Source organism: Ochotona princeps, chromosome 4, assembly GCF_030435755.1.
Source record: "Ochotona princeps isolate mOchPri1 chromosome 4, mOchPri1.hap1, whole genome shotgun sequence".
NCBI lineage: Eukaryota > Metazoa > Chordata > Mammalia > Lagomorpha > Ochotonidae > Ochotona > Ochotona princeps.
This window is the reverse complement of record NC_080835.1, coordinates 91952805-91969782: the sequence shown is the minus strand read 5'-3', so window position 1 is coordinate 91969782 and position 16978 is coordinate 91952805. Positions and strand designations below refer to the sequence as shown.

Below are 16978 nucleotides of genomic sequence, written 5' to 3'. Positions count from 1 at the left end.
AGCTATTGGAAAGACAGAAAAACATTCATATACATTTCTTTAGACTACACCATGAAATGCATACAAATGGTAAAGAAAGCAGTAATTTAGCTGAATTTTTTTAAAAACAGTAAGCCAAACAACTCACAAAATCACAAATATTTTTAAAAGATCTAATCATAGAGCCACAAAACACCTGATTTTCTAAACACAGCATGATTTTCAAATTGGCAATTCCGTGAACACAGCACCAAAAATGAGAATCCCTTAAATATTTTAAAATTTTGCTATTATCATTCCTTTCCCTAATGCCCAGGCAAATAAATAATTAACAAAAATAATTTTTAAAATCTCCTTTTGTTGGCAGTATGACTCCTTCACACAGAATCTGGGACAGAAGATGGTTGTGGAAAAGAAATGGATAGCAGGGGGAGGAAAAATATTTTCTGCCCCAATAAGTCTAATTAAGTTGGTAGGCAAGGCAGGGAGGATTGAAATTTCTTCATGCTACTCTGTCTGCTTGTGTTTGATTATTGTAAATCTCTCCAGGTCTTCAACTATGACCCAGGCATTATGATGTCTAGCACTCGGCTAACTAGCATCCTTACCACTTACAGCACAATGACAGCGGGACAAGAGACACACTCATTCAATCTAATCCTTAGAAGCAATGGAATTTTGTTAAAACAGTAATTTGCCTCATTCTCAAACAAATGTACTATCGTACAAAAGACAGGATAGCCTCAACTTCCTGTCTTTTTTTCTTTTAAAGATTTATTTATTTTTATTGGAAAGTCAGGTATACAGAGAAGGAGAAACACAAAGATCTTCCAACCACTGGTTCACACCCCAAGTGACCACAGTAGCCAGAGCTGAGCAGATCTAAAGCCTGGAGCCAGAAGCTTCTTTCAGGTCTCCTATGCAGGTGCAGGGTCCCAAGGCTTGGGTCATCCTATACTGCTTTCCCAGGCCACAAGTAGGGAGCTGGAAGGGAAGTGGAGCAGCTGGGATACAAACTGGTGTCCACATGGGATCCCGGCGCATGCATAGCAAAGACTTTAGCCACTAGGCTACCATACCATATCAGGCCCTCAACTTTCTTGAACCATCAATTCTACTCAACACTTCACATGCACATAATTTGTGGATCAATGTACCAATAATGAATAAAAATATGATATGATTTTTAAGACATAGTCCTTAAAATATCTGAATATATTTAATTTTAAGTTAGATCCTAATGATTTCGCCCACATCTATATTCCAGCCCAGGGTGAATTGACAAAGGAATTCACAGAACCTCAGACCCATAATTAGTGGGAGATGAAGAATTAGCTTCCAGGGAACCTATCCTTGGCAAATGTAATTCATAAAAAATGAATAAGATTTTATATATATATATATTTATTTATTTATAACAATATATTTGAGATTTTGTAGATCTTCTAAACTACTGACCAGTGATTTTACACGCTCCTTGGACAATACACAAGAACAATTTATATTTCATTTTGTAGTTTAACAAGTACTTTAAAAAGTAGTTAGTGACCAGTGGAAAGTCCAGATCTGCTAAAAACAAGTTAGAACAAACTCTTAGATTTCCTCCACCTACACAAGAGTCTCACAGGGCTCAGCATTTTCTGGCCAGTCCATTATCCTCTAAAAATCACAAAGCTCCCTGGAGATCAAAGCCTGTGTTGGCCTATGCTAATGAAACAATTCATGCCATAGGTCAACTCAAAACCTGAAGCCAACTAATTCCATGTCTCAGCATCTCTATCATGTAGATCAGTACACATTAAATAACTACCTACTAATCATGTAACAGCTCTACTAGCAATATTTCCCACTGTTCTTCTATCACTTTATTGGGTACTCCGGAACTCTATCTACAGGAAACTTAACACCTCTAAATCTCAACTCCTCCACAGAATGCACTTCAACCTCCATATCTTAACTAAAACTTGACTCATCTCCAACAGCTTCCTTTACTGCCTTTTCTAATGGAAGTCACTCCCTACTCCTAACACCAACGCTGAGCACAGAGGGAAGTTTTTAATATTCTCAATTTCCCTAACCCAAATAATCTACCTATACATGTTAAATACCGCTCAAGTTTAGAGAACTGCAAGTTAAAGCCACAGTGAGAAAAATAAGAATAATGAATGTATATATTACTTATGAAAACGTGGAGCAACTGGAATCTACAGATTGCTGGTGAGAGTGTAAACTTGTTACAACTCTCTAAGAAATTGTTTGGCGGTATCAACTGAAACTGAACCAGCAGTTCCACACCCAGAAGAAATATATACACATGTTCACAGAAAGTACATGAGTGTTCCTGAATACCATTATTACTAATAGTCCCAAATTAGAAACAACCTGAATGTCCATCTGCTGAACAGAAAAAAAGCATTGTGGTATGTTCACATATTAGAACTAATCAACAAGAATGAGCTGTGACCACCCACAATAATACAGAGCAATGCCACAAATCATTCAAAAGAAAAAAAGGGGGCAGTCAAAAGGTAATCACAAACTACCTGCAAACATACCTTACCTTTAGTGATGTGAAAACTTATGGTTACATAAAAATCTGTCATGGACAAACATAACAGTTTTAGTTATATTTGTTGAAAACCAGAAGCAACCAGAAAGTTCTTTAATGGGGAAACAGAAACACAAACTACAGATCATCCATAAATGGAATATTATTCAACAATTTTAAAAGCATTAACTACTAATTCATATAACATGGATGAACCTTACATGCATTAACTACATAAAAAAGCCAGATACAAAATTCAAAGACTGTATCATTCCATTTATGTGATACTGTGGAAATGCAAAAGAACACATTAGTAATCTCTAGGAATAGTAGGGAAGAGTGGCTGACTACAAGGAGGAGGCACAGTGGAACATTTAGGGTGCAGAATCTGTGCTGTACGGTACAAGAGCAGTTGACACATGATTCTACCCATTTGTAAAAGCACAGAACTGCACCTTATGAAGAACGTCAAGAAATGTTAACCAAACAAAAACAAAACCAGGATGCCAAAACATCCCAGAAAACAAGTGGGTCATAACAAATGATTCTAACTACATCACAAACATTTACTGCTTTTAAGGATCGATGGGAAGGAGCTGACCTAAATTCACTCTGAAAAATGATGACTTGGCAAAAAATTGTAAGGTTAACAACAAAAGAAATGTACACTATGTAGAAAATTTACTTCCTGGGGGTTACAGGTAAAATAACTGTTAAATTTTTTCATATATATTGAGATTAAGTAAATGAATAGGAGGTAGTTGGAGCCATTTCTCAACGTTAGAAGGAGAAGTCACAGATAAAGAAGACGAGTCAAATTAAAATCAAGGATATCAGTACAAATTCATGTTTAACTTGTTTACAAAGGGATAAATACAGAGACAATTATGGAGGCATGTATATACATACATAAGTAAACACACACAGAGCCTAGCTCTGTCACCTAAGACAGTTTAAAGCAATGGCATCACAATAGCAATAAGCACACCTAGCAACCATACTCTGGTTTCTAAACTAAAAACTCCAATAAAAGGGAACTACAGATCCTTGGAGAAATAACTGATTCTACAGCTGGGGCAAAGAAAATATAAGATTGGCCTGAACCATCTTGTAGTCCCACAAAGGAAGTTCTCTAAAAATAAAAGGCTAGGAGCATATGGAAGGGGCATAAGCACCAAGGAAACCTTCCAGAAACACTGTGTTCTATCAGAACTTGAAAAATAAATGGTGTTGTTCACAGACTGAATAAAAACATAAACACGAGAAAAACAAAACAAAACAAAAATCCCATTCAGAAGAATTTTAAACCACTTAAAGGGTGGACTACACTGTGTGATACTTGAAGAACAGAGAATGGAAAGAGAAAGAGTAATCACACAAAGAAAGGTGACAAGCACTACCTTAACCAAGTGGTCAGTGGTAAAATCTTAGGATCACATGAACATCACGAATCCCTAATCAAATGAGGTGAAAAGCGTTGCTCAACTCTGTGAATTTTTTTCCAATGATCCTGAGCTAATACTGAAAAATAACAGCTGGAAAATAGCAAATCTGGAATGGGATTCAACAAAATAAAATCTGGCAGCATCATAAAAAATAAGAAAAAATTAGAAGCTGCCACAAATCAGAAAAGGCTTAGGAAATATCAAAACTAAATGTTATGTGACATCCTGCATTTGATTCTGGAAGAGAAACAGGCCATTAATGGAAATGCTGAAGAAATCCAAATAAAGTCTGGAGGTGAGCTAACAGTATTACACCAACATTAGTTTCACAGCTTTGACAGATATATCATAATAACACAAGATGTTACACAACTAGGAAAACTAGATTGGAGAATATGGGAACTCCCTGTACTATCTTTGCTAACTTTCCGTAAATCCAGTTATTCGGACACTTTTTAAAGTTCACTAAGCTAATTAGTTTATGGTGTTAAAGTCAGAATTAGTTGCATTCAGGGGATGATGAATTCAACTGTTGGTTAACACGTGCACAAAGAAAACACTGCACTTAAATAAGTTCATTGACAAATTCTCACGAGTTTTTGAAGGAAAAAATAGTAACAATTTTATGCATACTCCTCTAATAGCAGAAGATATTTCCCAATTAAGTTAGAGGCCAATGTTAATCTGATATCAAAACAAGGTAATGATTTGACACAACACACAGACCCCTAAAAAATCAATATCCCTTGTGGACACAAATGTGAAAATCTTAGCCAAATATGAGCAAACCAATTCTATCAATATATAAAAGGATACATGTTGATCAATGAAGTTTCCCACAGAATGACAGGTTGGTTAAACATGAAAAAAAAATCATGCATTCACCAAATCACCAGTCTAAAGGAAAAAAAATCATATCATCATCTCCAAAGATAGAGAAACTGGATACCAGTTAATAATACAAAATAAACCAGGAATACAAGGTAATTTTCCTAAACTAATAAAGGATGGCTACCAAAAACATCTAACATCATACTTAATGATACAATGTTCAATGCTTTTCCCTAAACTTGAGACAAAGTAAGGACATCTATCCACTTAACACTGCTTTCTTTTCGAAATTTGAGAAGCAGTGAGAGAGACAGCAGGCTTCCATTTGCTGGCTCACTTTCGAAACGCCTGCAACATCTAGAGCCAGGGTAAAGTTGGAGCCAAGAGTAGAAAATATAATCCACATCTATCACATGGGAGGCAGAAACCTAATTATCTGAGCCACCATAGCTATCTCCCAAGATGTGCACCAGCAGGAAACGGGAGTTAAAAGCCAGAAGATTCAAACCCAGGTGGGCCGACAGGTATCTTAACTACCGAGCTATGTGCACTATCCTTCAAAAAAAAAAATCAGCCAAATGATTAAGGCAATAAAAATAAATATTTAGGGGCTGGTGCCTTGGTACAGCAAGCTGACCCTCTGCCTGCGGTGCCAGCGTACCATTTGGGTGTGGGTTCAAGTCCTGACTCCTTCACTGCCCATCCAGCTCCCTATTTATGGCCTGGGAAAGCAGCCGAAGATGGCCCAAGGCCTGGAACCACGCATACAAACCCCAGCTTCGAACCACTCCAGTTCTAGCCACTGCAACCATTTGGGGAGTGAAATAACAGATGAAGATCTCTCTGATTCTCCTTTTCTAAATCTTTCAAATAAAAACAAATGAATCTTTAAAAATAAGTATTCTAAAGGCACAAATACTCAAGAAGTAAAATTACCTCTAATTACAAATGACAAGCACTTCTTTAAAAAAAATCTAAAAAGACAAAAATACTTGCAGAACCTGGGGCAGAGATTTGGCTTAGCAGTTAAGTCATCACTTGGGACAGTTCGCATCCTGTATCAGAGTAACTGGTTCAGGTTCCAGCTCCTCTAGCTTCCTGCTAATGAATTTGCTGCACTACAGCAATGATAATCCCAAAGTATTTGGGTCTCTGGCACCATATAGGAGGCCCAGATGAAGTTCTGGGCTCCTGGCAGCATCCTGGCACCATCCTTGCCAGCCCAGGTACATGGGAATTGATCCAGCAATAAAAATAACTATTTCTCTGCTTCTCTGCTTCTCTGCTTTTCAAATAAAATGAAGATTTGTGAGGAGAGAAAAAAAAGATCAAACACAAAAAACTATAAAATCTTTTGAGAGGAATAACAGGAGAATATTCAAATGGAAAAAGATACCACTACACTTCAAAATTTCACATTTCAGAAGCTGGCGTTGAGGCATGCAAGGTAAAGTCTATAATACCAGCATGCCATATGAGCACCAGTTATAGTCCCATATGCTCAACCTCTGATCCAGTTTCTTGCTAATGGCCTAGCAAGAGCAGCAAAGGATGACCCAAAGGTCTAGGCACCTGACACCCAAGTGAGAAACACCGAAGCCACCAGCTTCAGACTGCCCAAGCCCTGGCCGTTGCAGCCATCTGGAGAGTGAACTAGAATATGAAGATCGATCTTTCTGTTTTTCTATCTCTGTAAATCTTTGAGAATAAATACATAAACCTCTTAAAAGGTTAGGTTTAATTTGGTATAGAAATACTGAAATTTAGAATGTCAGGCCTCACAGGTAAGAAACAGGTGAAGTCAGCTGCATCCCACATCAGGGTACTTGAATTAGATTCCTGGCTTCAGCTCCTAATTTCAGGTTCTTGCTAACATATATTCTGGGCTGCAGCAGTGATGGCTCAAGCACTGGGACCCTGTCGTTCACGCAGACCCAGACTGAGTTCTCAGTTACTGACTCTTGCTCCAGCCACTGTGGCTCTGAGTTTTGGGGAAGTACAACAAGAGATGACTAATCTTTGCTTACCTGGCAGTGTCTGTCTGTCTGTCTTTTTCCCTCTCTCTTTCCCTTGCCCTAATCAAATAAAATGTTCTTCAAAAAAGCAAACAAATCAAAATTTAACTCTTAGACCTGAACATATTATTTGTAAAAATATCTGACATTTCAACACCAAGCCTCACTTCAACATATAAATCCCAAATACCAGAACAATTCACCTGAGGGCACATGGGTGGCAGGGGCTAGGGACTTAGCCTATCCTCCACGACTTTCCCAGGCATATCAGCAAGGGAAGTAGATCAGAACGTGAGAAGCAGGGATTTGAACCAGCACCTATCTGGGATGCCAACAATGTAGTCACTGCGCCACAGCATCAGTTTCCAGCCATAATTTTTATATCTTCAGTTATCCTCAGAAAAAGATGTAGCAAGTAAATCAATCTTCATTTTACTTTGTTCTGTTGTTTTATATTTACAATATTTCACAATAAACTGAGAGGAAAAAAATCTAAACATTAGATGCTGCAGATAAACTGAGACTTCTGTTTAATAACACTGTGAAAGCACAGCTTTTAAGATATTTTTTCCTTTAAAAATTTTTTAAATCAAGTAGCTTAAAAAATAAAATATTCTGGTATATTCTAAAACATACTGTTATTGTTGAAACTGTATCACTCCAATTAATCCCTTATAAATGTAATGTTTACATGGCTTATACAACCAGTTCACTGACTTGACATTCTAAAATTTTCAAGAAAGCACCAGTTCTGAACTACTGATCCCTTAATTCTGAACTGTTTTTAGTATTTTCTATTAAAAACAAAAACTGTGAGTTATATTCCTTTGGTTATTAGTCACCATAAAAGACACTGCTGCTATTACAGAGAAAGCTAGACACTTAGTACAAAACGAAGTCTTCTTTTTCATCAACTAAAGAATGACCACTTATACTCCATAAAAATAATTTAAGGACCACTTGACATTTGGTTATAAAACATTACTAAAAGGCCCAGTGCAATGGCCCAGTGGTTAAATTCTCACTTTGAATGTGCCGGGACCCCACGTGGGTGCGTGTTCCTTGTCCTAGCTGCTCCACATCCCATTTAGCTCCCTGCTTGTGGCCTGGAAAACAGCACAGGACCGCCCAAACTCTTGGGACCCTGCACCTATGTGGGAGACCCTAAAGAAGCTCCTGGCTCCTGGCTTCAGATCAGCTCAGCTCGTTGTGGCCACTTGAGGAGTAAACCAGCGGGTAGATGATATAGAAGATCTTTCTCTCTGTGTCTCCTCTCTGTAAATCTATCTTTCCAATATAAAATTAATCTTAAAAAAATAAAAGGCCTTTTCTAAAAACCTTTGAGACATACAGAGGAAAAAAAAAAAAGGCTTTTGTATTGCAGACTGAGAGGTCAAAACCTGGCACAACCACTCAATGCTTGTGTGATCCTGAGTAGGTTTCTAAATTTCACAAAATCTCCCAAGTATTCTCAAATACTACTGTAAAAGAATGTTGTCAAAATTTTAAAAAGGAAGTGCATAGTCCATTATTTAGGGTATACATTAAGTTAATAAATAGTGATTGTTCTTTAACATAAAAGGTACTCAGTTTCGCGTAAGTTCTCTTTCAGTGCACAGAGGAATCCAGTGGAATCAAGAAAAAAAGGTGTGGGGCCCAGCGCAGTAGCCTGGCAGCTAAAGTCCTCACCTTGAATGTACCAGGATCCCATGTGGGCACGGGTTCTAATCCCGGCAGCCCCACTTCCCACCAAGCTCTCTGCTTGTGGCCTGGAAAAGCAGTCAAGAATGGCCCAAAGCCTTGGGATCCTGCACCCATGGGGGAAACCCAGAAGATGATGCTGGCTCCTGCCTTTGAATTGGATCAGCTCCAGCCATTGCAGCCGTTTAGGGAGTGAATCGTTGGACGGAAGAACTTTCTCTCTGTGTCTCTTCCTCTCTATATATCTGCCTTTCCAATAAAAATAAATCTTTACAAAAAAAAGTGTATGTGTGAGTCTACATCAAGTTTTTTTACTACTGAAGATAGCTAACAGCAGAAATTATTTTTTATACTATGATATATTCCTTTGAGTAAGTCTCAACAACACAGTCATCCCAAAACGTATCACAACAGTTCTGAGCTGTAAACTGCAGAACCACAGATCATTTACACTCTTCTTTCTGTCAGCAAGACTGTAAGTTGCTTAAAGCTATGCAACATTTCTTGGCTGGTAGAGCAGAAACTAGTTTAAAATCTGTTTCCTTTCTATTTACTTCTATTCACCTATGCTATATAGAAACATGCTGCCATGTGACCTTGGAGAGCGCCAGTTGGGAAAATTCAGAATTAGGAAACTTATATCAGGATGCTGGAGTCAGAGTGTGGTTGTATTAATTTACATGCTGCTCACACAAAAAGAAAGAGACTGGCCAAAATTTTATGGAAAAACAAAAACACTCCACCTGACTTCTAACAGAGCACTTACCACATTATTTTACTGCACACATAATAGCTTGAAAAAATCAAGCAGTAATTTAATTTGAAGTAACCCTTGAAAGGCAAACATAAAAACTTAAAATTGGGGTTCTCAAGAACAGTCCTTAACTACTGTTTTGTTCTCTCATGATACAAGAACAGCTGACCGGCGCATTCTTCCTGTCTATTTCTTTTTGTTGGAAATCCTATAACAGACACATTTAATTTCCATAATTGAACCTAAAATCTATCCTTCCCTGCTTGGGAGGTGCCCTTTCTCAAATAAGCTTACAGTTCAGAAGTGTTGCATACACACTGGAGAGCAAGTCGGTGAATACTCATCAAGGGTGACAGATTTTATATCATAAACTTGCCTTCCTATTTGTTTTTATTTACCATAGTAAATTAGAAATGCAATCTTTGACAACACATGTATAGGATTTAAGAGGAAAAAATGCAACCTCAATTTCCAGTATCCTCTTTAATTCAATTAGTTCCCAATTGTCCCTAAGAATATTAACAGCAAAACATCCATCTCAAACACACTACATCTACATTAACCATCCCGAATCTTGCCAGACTTCCTAGATTCCTTTCTGGCCCCCCATCTTATCGTCACTACACTCTTCTACAATTCCATCACCACTGCCCTACTACAGAAACTTCTCAACCAGTACAGTTTCCAATCTTCATATCTAGTCACAAACATCACTTTCTTCAATCATCTATCACTACAGTTACTTTTTCACTAAAACAAAAATCAAATAAATAAAAACTAGGGAAAAGTGTTGCAGCTCAGCACATTAAGCCACCTCCTACAATGCCAGTACCTCGTATGAGTGCCAGTTGGCATCCAGATGCTCTATATTCAATCCACTTCTTTGCTAACATGTCTGCAAAAGCAGCAAAAGATGGCCAAACTACTTGGGCCCCTACACCAAGGCGGGAGGTTCATTTGGACTTCTGGGCTCATCAGCTTCAGCCTGGTCCTGGGGAGTGAACCAGCAAATAGAAGATTTTCTCTCTCTTTCTCTCTCTCTCTCTCTCTCTGGGGTGTGAAACAGTAGATAGAAGATTCTCTCCCTCTCTCTCTAACTCTGCCTGTCAAATAAATCTTTAATAAATAAAAACTAAAGTTTTCACTTTAAAACACCTTCCATAATAAAAGGAACATACTCACCGAACAAAGTAAAACAAACATCACCCATTCCACAACTCAAAAACACTGTTTTAAAGTAGCTCATGGGCAGCAGCATGTGGGCTGGGTACCATCTCCAACTCCAGCTCCTGATTTCCAGCTTCCTGCTTATTCCAGAACCTATGATAGAGAGGTGATGGCCCAAGTGATTTGGTTCCTGTCACTCACTTAGAAAGCCTGGACTGAGTTCCCAGCTCCTGGCCTCAGACCCAGCCCACATAAGAAATCTGGTTTGAGTTCTAGGCTTGGCCCTAGATGATTTTTCTGAAATTATTTTAAGTGACCAAGGTATGGCCTTATGAAAAGGAACTCATTTGGATTTATCCACTTCTCTATTCAAAACTCATCTATTTGCTACCTCCCAGGTCATGGGAACACAAAAATCTAATAAGACAAATTTAGTAAGACAAAGTTAGATAAAGTTCCATGATTCCTCTATCAAAATCACTATTTACAGCTATGAAACCTAACCAGCTTCTGAGTACTCTCTAGGGTTTCACCTCTAGGACAGAAGTCCCTCCTTTCATGATTAACAGTCTGTAGCAGGGGAAAATGGTGAGGGTGGAGATACAAGAGGTCAAGTTCTGAATGGTCATGACTGAAAGCTAAGGAACATTCCATTATCCTGTAGGCCAGGAGTGCAGAACCTTTTTTCTACGAAGGTCCATTGCGATATTTGTAAAATTATTTGCAGACCACAAAAAATTGTGAATTTAAGAATTAGGCTGCTTGGGCCCGGCGGCGTGGCTTAGCAGCTAAAGTCCTCGCCTTGAAAGCCCCGGGATCCCATATGGGTGCTGGTTCTAATCCTGGCAGCTCCACTTCCCATCCAGCTCCCTGCTTGTGGCCTGGGAAAGCAGTGGAGGATGGCCCAAAGCCTTGGGACCCTGCACCCACGTGGGAGACCCGGAAGAGGTTCCTGGTCCCGGCATCGGATTGGCGTAGCACCGGCCCGTTGCGGCTCACTTGGGGAGTGAAACATCGGATGGAAGATCTTCCTCTCTGTCTCTCCTCCTCTCTGTATATCCGGCTTTCCAAGAATAATAATAAAATCTTAAAAAAAAAAAAAAAAAAAAAGAATTAGGCTGCTATAGATTTACTGAATTCAGGGTTTCCCCCCTGTGTTTGCCTTGGCAGGACTTTACCAGGGCCTGACATCCCCTATCCATGCTGTAGGCTATTGCTTCCCAGGCTTAAACTCTATCTGAAAGTGTCACAACAGTCACACAAGCCCCGTCTGTTAGCTGCTTGTTTCTTTAAGTAACATTATTTTTGCTTCAAAAAGATATTTGGTTCAGAATTCTAAATAAAAATATCAGAGTTATCAGTACTTGTTACAAACAGAAGGTACCACTAGGAGGGGAAAAAAAGCTACTATTAAATTTAAAAACAAAATACAAGCAAAATATTGCTCGGATCAAGAACACTAATTTAATCTATGCACTTGTAACATGTTCATTATAGCAGTCTCCAAAAGGAGGCATTTTACGTTCCTTCTCTTCAAATCTCCTAACATCATGACATGTTATTAGTTACACTTTAAAAATCATCTCACTGAATCCACAGGTACTTGGGGTTGGTCATCCAATTAAAACAGGGTGGGAGAGGAAAGGAAGGAAAAAGAGAGTATCATTATATTCTTAGAATTACATCTATAAGCTATGTTGAACATTTCAAAACTCACTAAAAAATAAAGTAAAACAACAATTGAAGGAGGGAATTATCATAACCATGCATACAGACTTTTTAAGTTCTATTTCAACTTAAAATATAGTATAAATGAAAGTCTTTTGTAAAGACCCTTTCAAGCAAGGGTCTGCTGATTGGGGTACTTCATTATCTTTCTTATATAAACTATATCAAAATCCACTGGCAATTATTTTGTTTGTTACCTTATGGTTGAGACAGAAATTAAAGATTCTCATAAAAATCTAGACTATATTTTCTTCTCAAATAGCTAATAATTTCTGTTTTGTCCACAACTGATTGGATGGTAATTTCTTGAGTGACAAGCCTCTACTTGTAATTCCAAAGCACACACCATTCTTTTCACAGATACAATTTTTTTCTTCTGGCATCAGCTTTGCCAAGTGGCTTTCTGGCAGGCATCTGAAGACCATCCGAAATCAGACATCATCTGCCCACAGATTAACTTCTCTGTGCTCATATTTCATCAGTTTTCCTAACGCTTAATTAATTCCAATATAAGCATAACAAGTTAGAACTTACAACTCAATGAGAAGCATTCAAATATACAACTAGCCTACCAGACACAGCATTTAAAGTACTATTAATAAGTTATTCTGTACATAACTAAACAATTTCATCAGTTACACAATTTCAGGTATTTCTTTCCACCTTCTGCTTAAATATATCAGTCATCCTAACACTTGATTAACAGCTTAACTTTCTAGATATCATAGGACTTCATGAATTCCTAGATGACAATCCATCCTCTACCACACTTCCTCCAGCAGCTCATAAAATGTATTCTGTCACTTTGAGGCACTACAAAACCTTTTACATTAAGCATAATACTCACTCTTGGCACATTTTTGCTGTCTCTTCTAATGCTATGACTTAAATGTCTTTTGTCAGCCATTAGAGCTCAAAATGATTCATTAAACATCTTATTAAAGCATTCCTGGGGCCAACACTTGTTGTGCACTGCGCTGAACCATGGCCTGCAGTCCCAGCATCCCATACGGGCACTGGTTTAAGTATCAGCTGCTCCACTTCCTAACCAGCTCTCTAGTACTGCACTTGGGAAAGAAGCCAAAGACGGCCCAAGTCCCTGGGCCTCTGCCAACCACATGGAAGACCTGGAAAAAGTTTCCTACATTTGGCTTTGGCCTGGTTCAGCACTGGCTACTGTGGTAATGTGGGGAGTGAACCAACTGAAGGAAGATGTCTTTCCCTCTTTCTTGTTCTCTTCCCCCCCGCCCACTTCTCCTTCTGTGTGACTCTACTTTGCAAATAAATATTTTTTAAAAAAGTATTCTGACATAAATTAAAAATTGGGAGCTATACACACAGAGTTGGACAAAAAGAGTAGAAAGCTCCTCACACATCAATTTGAGATACAGAAGAATTTCAAATATTCTGGAAGAAACTCAACATATCAGATCATATGCATGACTCTAAGATTTGCATTAAGCATATCTTAATAAATGTATCTCTCATGTGAACAAATTAAATTTATCCTGACAAGATTAAGTATTTCACGTATTAAAAAACTGAAAGATACTGCAAAAATTAGGACTGAGATATACAGCTGAATTATATTCCTTTCATTCTCTGAAAGGACTGATTAAGGATTCTGACAATATTTTGAATATTCTAAGCGATGTTTCAAAGATTCTCACAGAAATTTTCCCAAACTGCATGCCAAAATACTATAGAAAATGAGTCCTTTTTTTTATTACATATATGTCTAATTAATAAACTGACACATTCAGAACAGATTCTAAAGATTATATTAGATAGCTTCTTGGAACAAAAGCTCTAATTTTTCTTAGTGTTTCACTATAAAACAAAGCTAACAATTAACTATATTTTGACCTTTCCAACTAAAAATACTTTAGAGCCCAGCACAATGGCTCAGTGGCTAAATTCCTGCCTTGTGCGTGTCAGGATCCTACGTGGGTGCCAGTTCTAATCCCAGCTGCTCCACTTCCCGCCCAGCTCCCTACTTGTGGCCTGGGAAAGCAGTAGAAGATGGTCCAAAGCTGTGGGGCCCACAAGAGATCCAGAAGAAGCTCCTGGCTCTGGATCGGCTCAGCTCATGCCACTGCAGGCATATGGAAGAACCAACAGATGGAAGGTATTTCTCTCAGTCTCTTTCTCTCCATAAAGTCTAATCTGCTTTTCTAATAAAAATAAATAAAATCTAAAGATTTAAACATGTTTTTGATGTTATCAAGAACCAAGAATCTCAACACTCATTTTTTTAAGGTTATTTATTTTTATTAGAAAAGCAGATATTTTAGAGAGAAGACTATAACAGAGCAAAAGATTTGCCATTTGCTGGTTCATTCCTTCACTCTGCAACAGCTGGAGCTAAGCAGATCCGAAGACAGGAACCTCCTTTGGGTCTCCCTCGTGAGTGCAGGGTCCCAAGGTTTCAGGCCATCCTCTGCTGCTTTCCTGGGCCACAAGCACGGAACTGGATTGGAACTGAAGCAGCTGGGGCATGAACTGATGCCCAAATGGGAACCCAACAAATGTAAGGTGAGTATTCGGCCACCAAGCTATTGCGCCGGGCTCAAAATCAATTTTTAAGCTGTCTAAATGGTCTTAAATCTCATCTTAGTTATAAAACAAGCAATATCCAATCAAAGGTCCTTTCGTTAAGTGATCAAAAACAGTCACTTCACTGAGAAACTCATGCTCAGGTAGGTATTTTAGCAAATCAAAACATATTATTATATTTCATTTTAAATTTCTAAAATTTAATTTGAGAGGTTGTGAGAGGCAGAGATAGTGTTTGAGAAGCAGAGACAGTTTTCATCTGTTAGCTCATTCTATAAATGTCTACAGGAAATTACTTAAACCATGACTTGCTGCCTGTAAAGGCCTGCACTCGCAGGAAGCTGAAATTGGTAGCAGAGCTGGAACTCAAACTAAGGCACTCCAATACAGAATGTGAGCTTATTAACCAATAGCCTAAACACCTGTCTCTCATTTTTCTTTTTAATACTAGTATTTTTTTCTGCTGTTGCCTTCTATATGTAGTAACCAATACTGTTTTACTTATAAAAGTGAAATGAAGTTTCTTTTGGAAATGGATTTTAAATTTAAAAAGTAATGCTAGGGCCCGGCGGCGTGGCCTAGCGGCTAAAGTCCTCGCCTTGAAAGCCCCGGGATCCCATATGGACGCCGGTTCTGATCCCGGCAGCTCCACTTCCCATCCAGCTCCCTGCTTGTGGCCTGGGAAAGCAGTTGAGGACGGCCCAATGCGTTGGGACCCTGCACCCGCGTGGGAGACCTGGAGGAGGTTCCTGGCTCCTGGCATCGGATCGGCGCCCGTTGCAGCTCACTTGGGGAGTGAATCATCGGACAGAAGATCTTCCTCTCTGTCTCTCCTCTCTGTATATCTGACTTTGTAATAAACATAAATCTTTAAAAAAAAAGTAATGCTAATACTTAAGGAAAAACTAACCCTTCAGTGGTTACAGGACTATCACAAACCATTAAGATAATTTAGGTATGGGAAACAGTTTAAGGCACTAAGGTAAGTTCCTAACACACACTTAAGATGTTTTAAAATGGCCTCCACACTCTCTTCTTCTTCTCACTTTCCCTCATCACAATCTTTATGCCCTAGCAATATCCCACACATAATATACTGTCGCTCCAGTATGGCTATTTTAGTATCCATACCACCACCATCAGCCCACACATCCTTAAGTACCAACTCAATCATTGCTGATCCTTTAAAGACTATAATAGCATGCTGCCTGTCCCTCAAGAAGGCTTTCCAAACCTGTCTCCTCAGACAGCATTTTGAGTTATTAAAGACTTTTTTTTAAGATTTATTCATTTTTTATTACAGCCAGATATACACAGAGGAGGAGAGACAGAGAGGAAGATCCTCCATCCGATGATTCACTCCCCAAGCGAACCCCAACGGGCCGATGCTGCGCCGATCCGAAGCCGGGAGCCAGGAACCTCCTCCAGGTCTCCCACGCAGGTGCAGGGTCCCAACGCATTGGGCCGTCCTCAACTGCTTTCCCAGGCCACAAGCAGGGAGCTGCCGGGATCAGAACCGGCGCCCATATGGGATCCCGGGGCTTTCAAGGCGAGGACTTTAGCCGCTAGGCCACGCAGCCGGGCCCGAGTTATTAAAGACTTTTAATCATTTTCTATATATTTTTCTAGTTCCCAGTATAGTATTCAAGTGAATAATCTACAGACAACAACAACAAAAAATCAATTTTTACTCTAACTTGGCTATTCGGCAATGTTAATTATAGTCTACTTTCAACTTGAATCTCTTTATATTCCCTTTATAATACACTTTCCTGGTTCTCTTCTTAGTTCTCCATAACTTTCTCAAAAGCACTCCTGTCCTCCCCTAACATGTGATCCCAGAGACTACACTGCTTATACGTCTGACGTATTCTCGTTGATCTCACCTACTCAGATTACTTAAAACTACCATCACAAAATACAACAGCAGTAGCCACACCTCACTTGCACCTGGATATCCCCCAGTGACTCCTGCCTCCTAGTGTTCATGCCCTACCACAGTGAATAGAGCTGATTGAGTACAACCAACAGAATATTACAGGAATCATAAAGTATGATTTCTGAAGTCAGCTCCCAAGTTGTCACAGCTTCCAGGTCCTGCTCTATGATCACTGGGCAAAGCCAGCTGCCTCAAACACGCCTGGTCCACCCACCAACAGATGAGCCAAGGCTCCTGCTAACAATCAGCACTGCCCTGCCCAGCACAAGTGAGTCACCCTGGAAGACAGCCAAGCAGCTCTAGCCAAGCTGCCAG

The 16978-nt window shown here is 39.1% G+C and overlaps 1 protein-coding gene and 1 non-coding gene across 5 annotated transcripts in view; both read right to left on the bottom strand.

Moving 5' to 3' along the window:
• Positions 1-16978, bottom strand: part of ARHGEF12 (Rho guanine nucleotide exchange factor 12) — a 153068-nt gene that overhangs the window by 112761 nt on the left and 23329 nt on the right. The gene's annotated exons all lie outside the window — the stretch shown is intronic.
• Positions 12542-12615, bottom strand: LOC118759604 (small nucleolar RNA SNORD35). The gene has a single exon (XR_004996294.2). It is a non-coding gene; the product is annotated as a small nucleolar RNA SNORD35 (small nucleolar RNA).